Here is a 19,523-nt window from a genome sequence, read left to right on the forward strand (position 1 = left end):
CTCCCCATCTGTTGTGCTGCTGTGTTGGACGTATGGGGAATGGAGGATTATGTAGATAATCTGTTTTCCCATAGTCCAAACAGCAGCACAAAGCTCCCTCCCTGTATGTTTGGCTTGTTAATTTTCTGAAGGGTTTGGAAATCTCTACTTTAGAACTAACACGAGGAGGGGGAGGTCTGGTGACCTCTTATAGGGGAGGTTCTTTGATTGAGTAAAAGTTCCACCTGTCCTGATTGCACGCAGGGGCAGGAATACCCCATCTGTTGTGCTGCTGTTTGGACTATGGGAAAACAGATTATCTACATAATCCTCCATTAATGGTAGTTTAGCAATGCGTCCATTTTCTTAGACTATAATGTTAACAACACAACAGTTACTTTCTCCCATCATATTTGTTCATTTTTATAATGGGAGAAAAAGTCCTGTATCCTGTTCCCCACACAGTAAAATGCACTTGGTGTCTCCCCCACATAGCATAATGCACCTGTTGTGCCCCTTACATAGTATAATAAAACGGGGAATCCCCACATAGTATAATGCTCGTGGTGTATACCCCACGTAATATAATGCTCCAGGGGGGCTCCACCAAATAGTATACTGCATTTGGTGTGTCCTCCAAAAATTATAATGCACTTGTGATGTCCCCCACAGAGTACAATGCACCTGATGTGTTCCACATACATCACTGTGATACTATTTAGAATTGCCAAGATTCATCTAAGGGAAATAGGGCAATAGGAATTGGTAGTGTACAGATAATTCCCTGGCTTCATGAGACATACAATACTCCCCCCTCTGACAATACTCCAAATACCTCTGATGCCGTGCTGTACCTATCTAAAATCTCTGGCATGCACAATCGTCTCTGTCACTTTGGTTTTGGGCAGAGCCAACTGCGTATGTCTGAGTAGCCATTTTGTGGTGGTCTGCTGCACTCGTATGCTCAGTTAGACCACTACAAAATGGCCACTCTGACATGCTCTCTCCAAACCCACAGTGGCAGAGCCGATTGTGCATACCTGAGATTTTAGATAGGTACAGTGTGGCATCAGAGGTGCAAGTTCCGGAGAAGAGGAGAAGACAGAGCACAAACATGAAAGGGGCGGTGGACAGGTATAACACGGAAGGTGCTCGGAGCACTGTGGGGGTTGCTTCCGATGCTCTGTGAAACTCATTAGCATACCAGAACAAAACAGAATTTGAAGAAACGGAGGGGAGAATCAAGGTAGAAGTAAAATAGCCTTTTTAAAGACTATTTTAATGTGCCTTTAGTTGAAAATGAGTTTTTCCAAGGACAGACTCCCTTTAAGACCCTTTTTAATGTGTGTAAATTGCACCTTTTGTGTTTTTTTTTTTTTCTGCCCTGCACTTCATTTACAGTGACATGCAAAAGTTTGGATATCCCTGGTCAAAATGACTGTTTTTGTGAACAGTTAAGCAAGTTGAAGATAAAATGATCTTTAAAAGGCATAACATTAACCCCTTCCCGACATGCGCCATAATAGTACGGCGCGTGTCGGGTCTGTAACTATGGCGACCGCCCGGGAGCCGGGCGGCCGTCATAGCCGCCGGGTGTCTACTGCTTCAAGCAGTAGACAACCGGCTCTAATGCCTCCGATCGGTCCCCGGACCGATCGGAGGCATTAACCCCTCCGGCGCTGCTGTCAAAGGCGCCGGAGGCGCCATCTTCCCGGCGGCGCATGGGCGCCGCCATTTTGGCAGGGATCGCCGGCTCCTGGAGCATGCTCCAGGGCCGACCCCCCGTTGCCATGACAGCCAGGAGCCTTGTTAAGGGCTCCCAGCCAGTCTGCAAATTCTCTTTTGCAGGCTGGTGTATACAGCCTGCAAAAGAGATGATGCTTTTTTGCAATGCATTAGCATTGTAATGCATTGCATTAGTGATCAGACCCCCTGGGGTTCAACACCCCTAGGGGGTCTAATAAATGCAAAAAAAAAATAAAAAAAAAAGTAAAAAAAAATATAAAAAGTATTAAAAGTTCAAATCACCCCCCTTTCCCTAGAACAGATATAAAAGTAGTTAAAAACTGTGAAACATATACATGTTAGGTATCCCCGCGTCCGAAATCGCCCGCTCTACAAATCTATACAAATATTTTTCCTGTTCGGTAAACGCCGTAGCAGGAAAAATAGTCAAAAGTGCCAAACCGCCGTTTTTAATTCTGCTAAAAATTTGAATAAAAAGTGATCAAAGCAATAACATTTCCCGAAAATGGTAGAACTAAAAAGTACACCCGGCCCCGCAAAAAAAGACTCCCTATGCATCCCCGTACACCTATGTATAAAAAAGTTACAGCCGTCGGAATATGGCGACTTTTAGAAAAAAAAAATTTTAACACCGTTTTGGAATTTTTTTTAGGGGTCAAAATGTAAATAAAACCATATAAATTTGGTATCCCTGGAACCGTACCGAAACACAGAATACAGGGGACATGTCATTTTGGCTGCACAGTGAACGCCGTAAAACCAAAGCCCGTAAGAAAGTCGCAGAAATGCATTTTTTCTTCAAATCCACCCCATTCTGAATTTTTTTTCCTGCTTCCCAGTACATTATATAGAATAATTAATGGTGGCATCATGAAAAAATTGTCCCGCAAAAATTAAGACCTCATATGACTCTGGGAGCGGAGAAATAAAAAAGTTATGGGGTTTAGAAGGAGGGGAGTCAAAAACGAAAATCAAAAAATGCCATCGGCGGGAAGGGGTTAAAGATGACACATTCCCAATTATTTTTATAAACATTTTCATATTGTCTATTTTCAAAATAACAAAAAATGAAAATGTCCCAATGCAAAAGTTTGGGCACCATGCATGGTTAGTAGACCCCCTTTGGCAAGTATCACATCTTGTAAATGCTTTTTGTAGCTTGCCTAGAGTCTATCAGTTCTTGTATAATGGATTTCCATCATTCCTCCTTATAAAAGTCTTGCAGTTCTGTGAGATTCCTGGGTCATCTTGCATACACTCCTCTTATGAGATCTAGCCAGAGATTTTCAATGATGTTCAGATCAGGGGACTGTGAGGGACATGGTAAAACCTCCAGCTTGCGCCTTTATAGGTAGCCTGTGTTGGATTCTGACGTGTGTTTAGGACCATTATCCATTTGAAAACGTCCACTTTTCAATTTCAGCTTTTTTACAGATGATGTTATGTTTGCTTCAACAATTTGCTGAAATTTCATTGAATTCATTTTTCCCTCTACCCATGAAACGTTCCTCGTGCCATTAGCTGCAACACAACCCTAAAGCATGATTGATCCTCTGCCAATGCTTAATGTTTGGAGACATGTTCTTTTCCTGAAATTTTGTGCCCCTTTTTTCTCCAAACATATCAGTGTGGCCAAAGAGTTCTATTTTGTCCTCATCGGTCCACAGGACTTGTTTCCAAAATGTGTCAGGCTTGTTTACATGTTCTTTTGCAGACTTCTAACACAAATTTTCAAAAAAATTTTTTATAAATTCTTTATTTATATCTAAAATATAAACATACACAACAAACCATACAAAAGGGCCTCCACACAAATAGGGGCCAGAGGGAAGAAAGGAAGGAGAGGCTGGAGACCACAGAAAGGAGAATAGAAGTGAGGAGGGTAAAAGAGAAATGAAGGCAAGGATGGGAAGGGAGAAGAGAAAAAAAAAGAGGTGAGGGAAGGATGGCAGAGCCAAGAGCTCCAGCAACCCCACCATTCCCTTTGGGCATGTACGCACTTTGGTTTAGAGGGAGGTTGGGGATAAGTAAGGTACTCCTGTTCATCCTTCTGCATATTAGCTGTTAACTGGGCTTCTTTATCTTTATGTTTCTCTGTTCTACCACCCCAGTGATAAAAGTTCTCCGAATTGAGGTCTTATTGGCATCCCACTCATCCAAGGGACAAGGGTGGTCAGAATTGTTCACCCAGTACTTCATGTGCGTATGAGTAACTGCCTCAGAGACCACCAGCGAAGTTAGCCAGGCAGGTTACACATGACACACACAGGAATCAACAGAGGGCCGGCCAGGTCTGCAAGAACAATGGCTAACTGGCTAGAGATACCCCTAGGTGTGATATCTATAGCAGAGATTGCTTAGAAGAAGTTGGGAGAAGCAAAGGTTAGGTCAATTCTAGAAAAGGTTTTTGAGTAGAGGAGTGATAACTACCATTTTTTTTTTTTTTTGGACTATAAGACACACCGGACCATAAGACACACCTAGGAAAATAAGGAAAGAAATTTGAAGCAAAAAATGGTAAAATATTTAATAAATGGGAGTTGTAGTTTTGCAACAGGGCTACATACATAGGGCTTTTTTCTGTGAGGCCACGTGTATTTTTTAGTTCTATCATTTTGGGGAATGTCTATTGCCTAGATCACTTTTTATTCAAATTAGAGGCAAAACAGTAAAAAAAACAGCGGTTCAGCACTTTTGATTCTTTTTCCAGCTATGATGTTCACCCTACAGGAAAAATATTTTTATAAGTTTGCAGACCGGGGATTTTTGGACACAGGGATACCTAATGTGTGTATGTTTCAGAGTAATATTCTACATTTATATGTATTCTGGGAATGGGGGTGATTAAGACCTTTTTTAAGCAGTTTTTTTGTTTGTCTGTTTTTACTATTTTATTAGTACCTCTATGGGGCTTGAACCTGCAATTATTTGAATGCAAGTCCCATAAATGGCAATACAACTGTATTGCAGTCTGTGGAAGATTCAGTGCTTTACTATTGCCAGCCGCAATAGTAATATTACTATGACAGGCCTAGGAGCCTTCACTGGCTGTCACAGGAACAGGTCGGCTCCTGCGATCTCGAGGCGTAGGAGCCAGTCTGCAATGAACAAGGTACCTACTTGCCGGTGGGGGGGGGGGGGGGCGATTTGGGGGGCTTACAGGTAGTAATGTCCACAATCGAAGGGACTCTGATCGCATTAACTCTGAGTGGCCACCATTATCTTTACAAACCAGGTACCCACCATAATAGAATGGCGGATGCCAGGATGGGTTCACAGCAGCGGGACACCCTCTCCTTGCTCCCAGGGCCTGCAGCATCACCCCACTTTTGCAGCTGCAGGAAGCCCTGGCGGCATGAGTGGAGCAATGCATTCAAATTATAATACACTCCCCCATTTTCTTCCCAAATTTGAGAGGAAAAAAGTGTCTTATAGTCTGAAAAATATGCTATATTTCCTCTCTGGGGAGAGCTTCCAGCTAGGGGGTAGGAGGATGGCTCTAAGGATGCATAGAGTTGGAGTTGGGCTGTCAGTATGGTCCACAAAGGATTCAAGTACCGCATTAAAGTCCCATACAAAGAAGACAGAATCTTTCTAGTAACCAGATCCAAAAGGGAAGAGTCAAAGGGGGAAAAGAACATGTAAGTTGACAACAGTAAATGCCATTATATGACAATCCATATAAATGGCAATGTATAATAACAAATCTTTTAGATTCATCATTGGCGGTCCAGAAATGTCCTAGTTTCTCTTCCCCTTTTTCTTTGTGTCACATATGTTCGGTCCCAGCAAATCCAAGCCACAGTGTTTATTTGCTTGTAAAAAGCATTTGCACTACCAAGGAAGACCACCAGATGGAGCCAAAGGCATAACAAAATAACTAGAAAGAATATTGTATTTGTAGTGACGGAGGGGGGAGAGGGAGGCTATGGATAACTTAGAAAGAGGGAACTACAGAAGAAGGGGGTTGAATTGAGGGGAACGAGTGGACATTCCACAACGAGATACAGGACTCAGGCCTAAAGGGGGTAAATCAGCTGCAGCACAATTATATTGGAGAATAAAGGCTCCTAAGATTGCAGCCCCCAGGAGCTATACATGGCTACTGTTACCCCAGCAGCATTGACTCCAGACAGTCCTAGATAACTAAACCACAAAATTCCTTAGTCTGGCGCTGCAGAAGCTGGCATAACCAAGTGCATTGATGCTGTTCCATGTGGCCAAGATTCACCATACCTCCCAGTCATCCCCAATTCTGCGGGACAGTTCTGGGATTCTTTGGTCCTGGTCGGCAGGAGATATGTCCCAGATTCAACTCATCTGTGTCCAGAGAGCATGCAGATGAGTTAAATACAGTGGTGAAATAGGAGCGGACAGCTCCTCCCTCACCAGTGCCCCTGCGTGCTTCTGATCCTGTAGGCGCGATTTGATAACGTCACTCACAGCGTGCCTGCAGCTCCCTCAACACTTTAGGACAAGAGTCCTGAGACACAGCAGAGGGGAGTGAGGAGAAGTGACTACCAGTGTTTTTTATGTGAAATGTTGGCAGGGAAGGGGGAAATTAAACTGCGGGGCCATATAAAGAGGGACATTACAATGGGGGAGCATATGAGCGGAACATTAATCTTTGGGGTCAGATAAAGAGGGCATTAAACTGTGGAAGATGGAGGCGGGACAATAAACGGGGGACTATGAGAGGGACATTATACAGGGAGGCATATGAAGAGAGACATAAAACTGGGGGCACATATGAAGGGAACATTAAACTTTGGGGCAGATAGAGGAGGACATTAAACTTTGGGAACAGATAGAGGGGGCATTAAATTGTGGGGGCAGATGAAGAAGGAAAATGAAACTGGAGGCAGATGGAGAGGACATTAAACTGTTTGGGCATATGAAGAAGGACATTAAACTGGTGGCAGATGAAGGAGACATTAAACTCGGGAGTAGCTGGAGGAGAACATTAAAATGGGGCAACTAGTGGAGGATATTAAACTGGGGGCAATTAGAGGGGAACATTAGTGTCCACCTCTAGTTGCCCTCAGTTTAACCCTTTACTGCCACAAGCATTTTTAATTTTTGAATACCCCCCTTCCAAACCCCGTGAACCTTTTGACCCAACAGCTTTTTCACAGAATTTTTTAGAGTTGGATCGAGAAAATTAAAGGGATTCTACCATTAAAACCCTTTTTTTTGTAGATAAGACATCGGAATAGCCTTTAGAAAGGCTATTCGTCTCTTACCTTTAGATGTGATCTCCGCCGCACTGTTCCTTAGAAATACCGGTTTTTACCGGTTTGCAAATTAGTTCTCTCGCAGCGATGGGGGTGGGCCCCAGTGCTGGAAATGCGATGGGGGCGTCCCCACTGCTGCTCGAAAACAGGCTCCAGCGACGCCTCTATCTTCGGCTGGATCCTTCCCTTCTTTCGTCGTCTTTGTTCGGTGTCACCTCTGACACCTGCGCAGTTGGCTCTGCCAGTGAGACACCAGCAGAGCCGAGTGCGCATGCCGGCCGGTGGCCATAGTTCCAAGACCGCAATTACGTGCATGTGCAGTCGGCTAAGAATGGTTCTTGTCAGGACTAAAACTTCGCCTGTCTTGGATTAAAAGATTGACTTTTACACTTGAGTAATTGAAGTGCAGCAGTTTTCCTTTTTTATTAGTACTGGCTGTTATAAATTAAAAGGAATTTTAAAATATCCTTGGAATCCGCATTGTCTATACTGGTGCTTGGGGTGGTTGTAAATTCAGACACCTAGTAGGACATATCATTATTAGAGAGTCCAGAAAAGGGCATCTTCTGCAGTGAACAACCACTTGATCATGTAACAGACACTATAAAACTGTAATATTTCCCATTCCTTTTCAAGCCATTTCTGACTTTGAAAGAAAAAAGCTGCATTTCTACAATGTGTGGCCTTAGCTTAAGACTATGGACCAACGCAGTGAATTGCTGCAAAAAAATGCTGCAGAAAGTTTCCCTCTGCAGACTTTCTGCCTCTATTATCAGGGCCGCCATCAGGAATTTTGGGGCCCCATACAGCCTGTGTCTGCCCCCCCCCCCCCCCCCGGCTGCCGCCATTTTAAAACTACTTTATTTTGCAACATACCAATTCTGTATTACATTTCCCTTTATTTAGCAGCATTACAAGGCTTCATCAGATTCTATTAGCAGGTATAATCTGCTACATGTGGCAGCGCCTATAGAGAGCCAACACCATCTATAAGAGCCCTCCTAATAAATCCTCAGGGCTTATTCACATTACGTTTTTGGCCTCCCTTGCCGGGATACGTTGGTAACCAGTCAGAATCAGCTGTCAACTTATCCCTGCACGAAGAACTGGCCATTAAAAAAAAGGGGGGGCCTGCAGTTCTCCGTGCAGGGATAAGTGGGGAGCTGATTGTGACTGGTTACCAACGTATCCCGGCAAGGGAGGCCAAAAACGCAACGTGAATACTCATTTAAAGTGAAAGTCCCACCCCCAAACAGGCTGCTATGCTAGTAGCATAGCCGCCTACATCATTATTAATACAAAGCACACATACCTTTGGAGGTCTTGTGTGCTTTGTAGTTCTCCAGCTAAAAACTTATATATTATATATTATTGCCCCAGTTCCCTCTCCGCAGTGCCGCACACCCGATGCCCCAGCAATCCCCCTTCCCCCCCCCCCATCCACCTTCTAACATCTTTCCACTGCCCCCTGTACCCATACCTCCCAACTTTTGAAGAACCAAAAGAGGGACAAAATGTGCTTTGCGCGCCGCGGCAAATTTAGCCCCACCCACCGTTATGTTGACTCCACCCATTCTCATTAATTTTTCATGTGCCTGCACAAAGTATAATCCTCCTACAGTCACCCATACATTATATGTCCCCCCTCTATCTCTCCCCCAGCTTCATATATACCCTTCATCTGCACCCAGTTTCATGTCTCCCACCCAATCTCTGCCCCCAGATTGATGTCCGCCCATCCATTTCTCCCTCCAGTTTCATGTTCCCCCCTCCATCTCTGCCCCCAGTTTCATGTCCCCTCCATCTCTACCCCAAGATTCATGCCCTCCATCTCTGCCCCCATATTCATGTCCCCTCCATCTCTGTCCCCATATTCATGTCCCCTCCATCTCTGCCCCCATATTCATGTCCCCTCCATCTCTGCCCCATATTCATGTCCCCTCCATCTCTGCCCCCATATTCATGTCCCCTCCATCTCTGCCCCCATATTCATGTCCCTCCATCTCTGCCCCCATTGTCATGCCGTCCTCTCTATCTCTGCCCCCATATTCATGTCCCCTCCGTCTCTGCCCCATATTCATGTCCCTCCATCTCTGCCCCCATTGTCATGTCGTCCTCTCCATCTCTGCCCCCATATTCATGTCCCCTCCATCTCTGCCCCCAGTGTCATGCCGTCCTCTCTCTGCCCCCAGTTTCACGTTCCACATTACACTGACTGACTTACCTTCTCCTTCGTTCCCTCGCAGCTCTCTGCGCGCCTCTCTCTCACTGGCGCACAGTTATAGACGCGATGTGACGTCATCACATCGCGTCTACAAGCCAGTAGCGATGGCGGCGAAGCGAGGAGCTGACACAGGTCAGCTCCTCGCTTCAGCCGCATATGTGACAGCGAGAGAGGCGCGCAGCGGCGAAGCAAGGAGCTGACCTGTGTCAGCTCCTCGCTTCACCGCTGCCGCCGGCTACTGGCTTTTAGACGCGATGTGATCACATCGCGTCTACAAGCCAGTAGCAGCGGCGGCGAAGCGAGGAGCTGACCTGTGTCAGCTCCTTGCTTCAGCCGCGTATGTCTTCAACTCAGATCTACGTCCTCTGGATGCAGATCTGAGTTGAAATAGGACATACACAATGACTGCTACGGGCACCAGGGGGCCGGCACACGGTGGCGGGCCAAAACCGGGCCCCCCCCATTTTTCAATTTGGCCGGGCCCCTGACGCCAGTACCAGTAGTACTGACCTATCGGCGGCCCTGTCTATTATACCTATACGGAAAACTACAGCTTTTCAGTTGGTATAAGTGACATGCTGCGATTTTCAAAAATGTGAGCATTTTTTAAATTGCACTTTTACGATGCAGATTTTTTTCTGCAATGTGTGGATGGAATTAGAAAAAATCCACTTAACTAGCGTTCGGGGACTCCGCTTAAAATAGGTAGAGAGAAAAGTCCTGCAAGCCCAAAGGACTATTATAGTCTATGGGTTCCACGGAAACCCAAAGAACAGAATCCCAAACACTAGTCTGAACCTAGCATTAAAGAGGACCTTTCATGTCCTCGGGCACATGCGGTGTAATACACTGCTAGAAAGCTGTCAGTGCACTGAATTCAGTGCACTATCGGCTATCCCATTATGTGCCCCCGCTAAAGAGCTATCGGTGCCATTACAGTAGCTCTTCAGTATCAGAAGGGCGTTACTGACTGCCTGTGAGGAACGCCCCTCCTCGCAGTACTGTCCATTGCTCTGTACTATGAGGGGCCTTCCTTACCACCCAGCCATGAGGCTGAGTGGTGAGGAATGCCCCCTCCCCCTCCTGACAGTATTCGCCCATAGACTAGTACTGGGCGTCATTGCTGGGCAGTAAGGAATGCCTCATCACAGTACAGAGCTACAGACAGTACTGTGAGGTGGGGCGTTCAGCAGGGACACATAATGCATACCTCCCAACCGTCCCGTTTTCTGCGGGACATTCTCGATTTCGGTGACGTGTCCCACGGTCCCGGTTGGAGGGAGGTATGTCCTGATTTCAATTCAGATCTGCGTCCGGTGGACGCAGATCTGAGTTGAACACATACGCGGCTAAAGCAAGGAGCTGTCACAGCTCAGCTCCTTCTTTCGCCGCTGCATTGCGGCTAGTGGCTATGTAGGCACGATGTGATGACGTCACATCGCGCCTGCAACTGTGAGATGGAGATGGAGGGGACATGAATCCGGGGGCAGAGATGGGGGGACATGAATCTGGGGGCAGAGATGGGGGGACATGAATCTGGGGGAAGAGATGGGGGGGACATGAATCTGGGGACAGAGATGGAGGGAACATGAAACTGGGGGCAGAGATGGAGGGGGGACATGAAACTGGGGGCAGATGAAGGGTGTATATGAAACTGAGGGCAGTTTGAATGAATCTGGGGGCGGAGATGGAGAGGACATGAATCTAGGGCAGAGATGTGGGGACATGAATCTGGGGGCAGAGATGTGGGGGCATGAATCTGGGGGCAGAGATGGGGGGACATGAATCTGGGGGCAGAGATGGAGGGGACATGAATCTGGGGGCAGAGATGGGGGACATGAATCTGGGGGCAGAGATGGAGGGGACATGAATCCGGGGGCAGAGATGGGGGGACATGAATCTGGGGACAGAGATGGAGGGAACATGAATCTGGGGGTAGAGATGGGGGGAAAGGAATCTGGGGGCAGAGATGGGGGGGGCATGAATCTGGGGCCATAGATGGAGGGACATGAATCTGGGGGCAGAAATGGAGAGGACATGAATCTGGGGGCGGAGATGGGGGGACATGAATCTGGGGGCGGAGATGGAGAGGACATGAATCTGGGGGCAGAGATGTGGGGACATGAATCTGGGGGCAGAGATGTGGGGGCATGAATCTGGGGGCGGAGATGGGGGGACATGAATCTGGGGGCGGAGATGGAGAGGACATGAATCTGGGGGCAGAGATGTGGGGACATGAATCTGGGGGCAGAGATGTGGGGGCATGAATCTGGGGGTAGAGATGGGGGGACATGAATCTGGGGGCAGAGTTGAAGGGATCATGAATCTGGGGGCAGAGATGGGGGGACATGAATCTGGGGGCAGAGATGGGGGGGACATGAATCTGGGGACAGAGATGGAGGGAACATGAAACTGGGGGCAGAGATGGAGGGGGGACATGAAACTGGGGGCAGATGAAGGGTGTATATGAAACTGAGGGAGAGATAGAGGGGGGACATATAATTTACGGGTGACTGTAGGAGGATTATACTGTGTGCGGCAGGGCCGGCGTCAGCGCACGGCATAGTCAGGCAAGTGCCAGGGCCCACAGAGCCTCTGGGGGCCCCCCCGGCACTTTCCCGCCCCAGCATTTGCCTGTCCCGATTTCCGTCGGACGCCGATGAGCTGAATACATCAGCGATTAAAGCAGGAGCTGTGAACTTAGCTCCTGCTTTAAAGCTGTGGCCCGGCGTGCGTGTGTAGGCGCGATGACGTCATCACATTGCGCTTACACATGCAAGCCGGGCCGCAGCTTTAAAGCAGGAGCTGAGCTCAGCTCCTGCTGAAATCGCCTATGTGAATGGAGTGAGAGCGGAGAGAGGAGCGTCGGGGGAACGATGGAAGGTGAGTATAAGTGTTTGTTTTGTATTAAATATTAAGGTGGAACATAATGAAGGGGGCCCATGAAACTGGGGGGCAAATGAAGGGGAGGGGGGGGGAACGGCATGACACTGGGGAAGATGAAGGGGGTGGGGAGAGAACGGCATGAAACTGGGGACAGAGAAGGAGGGGGCCCAATGAAACTGGGGGGGCAAATGAAGGGTAGGGGGGGAACGGCATGACACTGGAGAAGATGAAGGGGGTGGGGAGAGAACGGCATGAAACTGGGGACAGAGAAGGAGGGGGCCCAATGAAACTGGGGGGGCAAATGAAGGGAAGGGGGGAACGGCATGACACTGGGGCAGATGGGGGGGTGGAACAGCATGACACTGGGGCAGATGGGGGGGTGGAACAGCATGACACTGGGGCAGATGGGGGGGTGGAACAGCATGACACTGGGGCAGAGATGGGGGACATGAAACTGTGAGCAGATGAAGGGGGAGAACGTGATGAAACTGGGGACAGAGATGGAGGGGGGACATGAAACTGGGGGCAGAGGAAGGGTGTGTATGAAACTGGGGGAGAGATGGAGGGGGGCATATAATTTACGGGTGACTGTAGGAGGATTATACTGTGTGGAAGCACATGATAAATAAATGAGAATGGGCAAGGTCAACATAAAAGTGGGTGAAGCCAAATTTGCCGCAGAGCGCACCGCACATTTTACCCCTTTCTACTCTTTAAAAATTGGGAGGTATGGCATTGGTGACACCACACTCCTGCGTGACATCACTCACTTCATCTGCAACGCACAGTGTCTCAACTCCCCCACCTCCTTTACAAGGGGGCCCACTGAGGCTCTGTCGCCCAAGGGCCCATAAAAACCTGGAGCTGGCCCTGGTGTGCGGGCACATGAAAAATTAATGAGAATGGGCGGAGTCAACATAAAAGTGGGCGGGGCTAAGTTTGCCGCGGCGCGCAGCACATTTTGTCCCTCTTTCAATTGTTCAAAAGTTGGGAGGTATGCATAACGGGAAAGCCAATAGTACACGATCAGCTTTCTAGCGGTGTATTATACAGTGTAATCCCGTAACAAAGGATGACAGATCTTTTGCCAGAGCACATAAAAGCTCCTTATTATTACATTAGGTAAAGTAATGCACCCCCTGAAAATACCTTTCCCTTCCCTTGAGCTAGGTGTGTATAGGTTCCTAGACCATCATTTGGTATCATAGATATAGATGGTGGTAGCATTCTGGGAAAAAAAAAAAAAAATACGAAGCACAATCTGCAGTATTAAACTTTGCCACATGATGTCACCATTTCATTTCATGGGATTTCAATATAGCATGAAAACAATGCGCTTTCATTTTAAACAACACAAAAGATAACTTTTATTTTATGTGTATCATGTTATTCATAGTGGACTTGCAGCAACCCAATAGGAGTTGTAGTGGTGGCGGTGATGTAATAGGTAGGCCGAAGACACCCGAGCAACTCTTCCAGCCCACCTCTTAGGCCAAACAACATTTAAGGGGGCCTGCGAGGTACCTGGTGGTGGTGGTTGTTTTCCCCTGGGGCACTTCCAATTGAAGAGGGGTGCTCTCATACTCGGAGCCATGTGGTGGTGTTTGGACGGGTCCTAATGGTAAGAGCCGCTTCCTAATGTGAGTTGTAGTTAGAAATTCCACTGTGGTGGGTAATCCCAGTCTTAGGTTGACAGATGCCCAGAATATGAGATGGTGGCATGTGGTTATGGGTTCTGCATGTATGGTAGGTTTCACACCCTCAACTTCTGCAATGCCCTGACCTGCCTAAGGAAAGGGCCATGGACTGGTGACGTTTAGTAAATAAAGAGTTGAGAGGGGGAGAGTGTATAAAAGTCTGTGGAGGGCCGTAGGCAGCGTCTTACCCTCAGCAACCGGTGTGAGGATCACCCGCCACCCTGCTCTTGTTTGCAAGCAGCACTTTTCTCTCTGCATTTTTCATGCGGAAACCATTACAGTCTATGGGGTCCGTGGATTTCCTTAGGTAACCGCTTTTTTATGCAGATTAGGTTTCCGTTCAGGGGGTCCCCAACCAGACTCCTCGAACGGAAACCGAATGCAGATGTGAACTGGGCCTTACATAATGACTAGTGATTGGCCAGGGATGTACCAAGTCCTCTAAAACCAGAAGGATGCCAAACCACAGTAGAATTGTCCTAAAAACAGTAACAAATGAGAAGCTGCAAAACATAAACAACAAAAGGGAAACACATATAAAACAATAGAAAACTATATAAAATACCTCTCAGTGTCAGAGAAAATACTAAAATAAGAACATATAAGCAGTGTCCACTGGGATGCTACATACTTTCCTAAGATGCTGTGTCTGGTTTGTCCTAAGAAAGAGATCATACAAAAACAGAGATGTATTATTCACTTAAAGGGGCTCTATCAGCAAAATCATACTGATAGAGCCCCACATATGCATGAATAGCCTTTAAAAAGGCTATTCAGGCACCGTAAATGTTATATTAAACTACCCCCCCGTTTTAAAATAATAACCTAAAAAAGAATGTGCTCTACTTACGGAACGTGCACCCTGGGTGGGCATTCAGGGTGTGTCTTCATCTTCTTCCACGCCTCTTCTTCCTCCGATGTCCTCCGGTCCCGTCTTCCTCCAGCGCCCGCGAACGGACAGTGATAGCCGGGGCGCATGCGCAGTAGCCGTAGTAGAAGCCGCATGCTACTGCACATGCGCCCAGGCCGCTTTTTCATATCAGTGTCCGCGAGCTAGCGCTGGAAGAAGACGGGACCGGAGGACATTGGAGGAAGAAGAGGCGTGGAAGAAGATGAAGACACACCCTGAATGCCCGCCCAGCATGCACGATCCGTAAGTAGAGCACATTCTTTTTTAGGTTATTTTTTTTAAACGGGGGGGTAGTTTAATATAACATTTACGGTGCCTGAATAGCCTTTTTAAAGGCTATTCATACATATGTGGGGCTCTAGCAGCATGATTTTGCTGATAGAGCCCCTTTAACCCCTTCCCGCCGATGGCATTTTTTGATTTTCGTTTTTCGTTTTTGACTCCCCTCCTTCTAAACCCCATAACTTTTTTATTTCTCCGCTCCCAGAGTCATATGAGGTCTTAATTTTTGCGGGACAATTTTTTCTTCATGATGCCACCATTAATTATTCTATATAATGTACTGGGAAGCAGGAAAAAAATTCAGAATGGGGTGGATTTGAAGAAAAAATGCATTTCTGCGACTTTCTTACGGGCTTTGGTTTTACGGCGTTCACTGTGCAGCCAAAATGACATGTCCCCTATATTCTGTGTTTCGGTATGGTTCCAGGGATACCAAATTTATATGGTTTTATTTACATTTTGACCCCTAAAAAAAATTCCAAAACGGTGTTAAAAAATTTTTTTTCTAAAAGTCGCCATATTCCGACGGCCGTAACTTTTTTATACGTGCGTGTACGGGGATGTATAGGGCGTCTTTTTTTGCGGGGCCGGGTGTACTTTTTGGTTCTACCATTTTCGGGAAATGTTATTGCTTTGATCAGTTTTTATTCAAATTTTTATCAGAATTAAAACAGTGAAAAAATGGCGGTTTGGCACTTTTGACTATTTTTCCTGCTACAGCGTTTACCGAACAGGAAAAATATTTTTATAGATTTGTAGAGCGGGCGATTTCGGACGCGGGGATACCTAACATGTATATGTTTCACAGTTTTTAACTACTTTTATATGTGTTCTAGGGAAAGGGGGGTGATTTGAACTTTTAATTCTTTTTATATTTTTTAATATTTTTTTTAACTTTTTTTTTTAATTTTTTTTTTACATTTATTAGACCCCCTAGGGGTGTTGAACCCCAGGGGGTCTGATCACTAATGCAATGCATTACAATGCTAATGCATTGCAATGCATTGCAAAAAATCATCATCTCTTTTGCAGGCTGTATACACCAGCCTGCAAAAGAGAGAATTTGCAGACCGGCTGGGAGCCTTTAACAAGGCTCCCGGCTGTCATGGCATCGGGGGGTCGGCCCTGGAGCATGCTCCAGGAGCCGGCGATCCCTGCCAAAATGGCGGCGCCCATGCGCCGCCGGGAAAATGGCGCCTCCGGCGCCTTTGACAGCAGCGCCGGAGGGGTTAATGCCTCCGATCGGTCCGGGGACCGATCGGAGGCATCAGAGCCGGTTGTCTACTGCTTAAAGCAGTACTATTACGGCGCATGTCGGGAAGGGGTTAAAGGGGTTGTCCGGCATGAACTAAAACACTAACACTATTCTAAACCCCCTTCCCCCATCCTAACTTCTAATTTACTCCCTTTAAAAAAAAAAAAAGTATATTTACCCCAAGCACATTTTCTAGTGACGTTCCGTTGATCCGGAGATGGGTGGTTGCCAGTACTCCAACCCCTCCATCCACATCAAACTCACCAAGGTTTACCTCCTCTTCTTCTGTTGGGCACACAAGGAAGTCAGCGCCTGCGCAATAGAATGCCAGCAGAAGCGAAGAGAAGCAGCATTCTATTGTGCATGCGTGGCTGCTTCTCACCACTTCTGTCAGTGTTTTATTGCACAGGCGCCAGCTCCGGCTCCCAGGTGCAAGCAGGAAGAGGGGACAGTGCCACCAACGAAAGTTATCTCCAGGATGAGAAGACAGGTAAGTATGATGGGGTAGGGATGGGGTTGGGGGACTGAGTTAGTTGACTAGGTAGGTAGGGCTAGTAGTCAGCGTGCTAGCTAGGGAAACGGATAGGGCGGTGTTGTGAGGGAGGAAGTGAGAGGGGAGAATCTGAGTGAACTGCAATGCATCATTAGTAAAGAATTTCTGGCAGTCAAAAGTACTTCCAAAAGAAATGTGCTTTATTGCATCCAAATAGAGATACACTATGTGATCAAAAGTATCCGGACACCTGGCTGAAAATGACTTACAAGTTCGTGGTGCCCTCCATCGGTAATGCTGGAATTCAATATGGTGTTGGCCCACCCTTAGCCTTGATGACAGCTTCCACTCTTGCAGGCATACATTCAATCAGGTGCTGGAAGGTTTCTTGGGGAATGGCAGCCCATTCTTCACGGAGTGCTGCACTGAGGAGAGGTATCGATGTAGGTCGGTGAGGCCTGGCACGAAGTCAGCGTGCCAAAACATCCCAAAGGTGTTCTATAGGGTTCAAGTCAGGACTCTGTGCAGGCCAGTCCATTACAGAGATGTTATTGTCGTGTAACCACTCCGCCACAGGCCGTGCACTATGAACAGGTGCTCGATCGTGTTGAAAGATGCAATCGCCATCCCCGAATTGCTCTTCAACAGTGGGAAGCAAGAAGGTGTTTAAAACATGAATGTAGGCCTGTGCTATGATAGTGCCACGCAAAACAACAAGGGGTGCAAACCCCGTCCATGAAAAACACGACCACACCATAACACCACCGCCTCCGAATTTTACTGTTGGCACTACAAGTGCTGGCAGATCACGTTCACCGGGCATTCGCCATACCCACACCCTGCCATCGGATCGCCACATTGTGTACCGTGATTCTTCACTCCACACAACGTTTTTCCATTGTTCAATCGTCCAATGTTTACGCTCCTTACACCAAGCAAGGCGTCGTTTGGCATTGACCTGCGTGATGTGTGGCACCCAATCACCTGACCACGTTCGAAGTCCGTGAGTTCCACGGATGCCCCATTCTGCTCTCTCACGATGTCTAATGTCTTCTGAGGTCGCTGATATGGAGTACCTGGCAGTAGGTGGCAGCACAATGCACCTAATATGAAAAACGTATGTTTTTGGGGGTGTCTGGATACTTTTGATCACATAGTGTACGTGAAAACGTTTCGGTCTTGACGACCTTCTTCAGCACAACTTAAACAAAAAGATAAAGACATAGTTACATAGTAGATGAGGTTGGATAAAGACTTTAGTCCATCAAGTCCAACCTATAACCCTACAATCCCCTACAGTGTTGATCCAGGGGTACATAATAAATTAAAAATACAGTCCCGAAACAAAAAATAGATTATCCTATATTTTTAATTTATTATGTACCACAACATGCCTTTTTCTGTTTGTTTAAGTTGTACTGAGGAAGGTCGTCAAGACCGAAACGTTTACACGTATCTCTATTTAGATGCAATAAAGCACATTTCTTTTAGAAGTACTTATGAGTGCCAGAAATTATTTACTATTGATTATGGCGGTGAGATGCCTTTTCTGAGCACCTGAATGTCGGTGAAACCGAGTGACAGAACATTACAACCAAGATATGCAATGCATCATGGTAGTTGCAGGCTAAGATAGCAAGAAGCTACCCATGTAAACAATTGCAGAGGAAACCAGGACCTCCCAGATAAAGCCAGCAATCACTCAAGACACTGCTAAAAGTACTTGGGTGCATTTATTAACCCATTAATAGCACTAACAGACCTTTTTAAAAAAAAATTGCCCAGAAACTCCTTTAGGTTAAGGCCCCACAGGCCGGAAATGCCACGCTAAAGCGCTGCGGGAACAATCGCGGCGGGAACACATTGTGGTTCTTCGCGCATCGCTTTGAACAGAGAGTTCACAGAGTTTTCCTCTGCAAACTTTCTGTTACCATTATATCTACGGGAGAGCTGCCTTTTTTGGAAATCGCAGTGTGTCCGCGCTGTGGTTTAAATTGCAAAGTGGGCATGGTATTCGCCCTAGCCTTAAAATTTATATATTGTAGCTGCCCTAAAACACACAACCTTGAGCACCTGAGATTAAATATAAGGAGAGACATTCATGCCAGTAGGGGTCAGAAGAGCAGCTCAGCTCACAAGAGGTTGTGCTGAGAAGACTGCCAGCATCCTGCACCATAGCTAGCAACCGAGTTTGAGTAGTACTCGGTACACCATAGAGAAAATCCAAGCTCCCCCCACATAGGTTATTACCTGTGGAACACTATTATCTGTCGTAGCGGGACCTATTACTTGTGGCCCGTTCACATGGCGGAATATGAAGAGAAAGGCTAAGGTTCCTTGTAGTGGGCCACAGCAATAAAGTGCAGAGGGAAAAAGGTTTCCTCTGTGGACTTTCTGCTTCAATTATACCTATAGGGGAACCACCGGAGGTTCCGTATGTGTAATTGACATGCTGAAATGGCATTTTAATTTTTGCTTCAGTCAGCAGAATCCTAGAATCGGCCTTGCTGACAAGGTAGACAGTCAAGTGCACAACATTGCAGTACGATGTGCAGCGAATCCAAACCAGTTACTGCCAGTACATTGTTGCCAGGCAGAAGTGACCACAAGAGAGTTGCTGCGACTGAGCTTCTTGATATTTGCTGAGCTTATGGAAAGTGTTCTAGACTGAATTAGTACAAATGACAATTCTGTCAATAGTGACAGTAAAGTGTTGCCGATATCAGTAAAGCGTTACAAGCGAACTGTTGACTTGTATCTTTGTGCCCATGTAGGGAACCCAACATCAATAGCTATTAGACCCTATATATTAGAAGG

The sequence above is a fragment of the Leptodactylus fuscus genome, chromosome 1, assembly GCF_031893055.1.
Source record: "Leptodactylus fuscus isolate aLepFus1 chromosome 1, aLepFus1.hap2, whole genome shotgun sequence".
In the NCBI taxonomy this organism is placed as follows: domain Eukaryota; kingdom Metazoa; phylum Chordata; class Amphibia; order Anura; family Leptodactylidae; genus Leptodactylus; species Leptodactylus fuscus.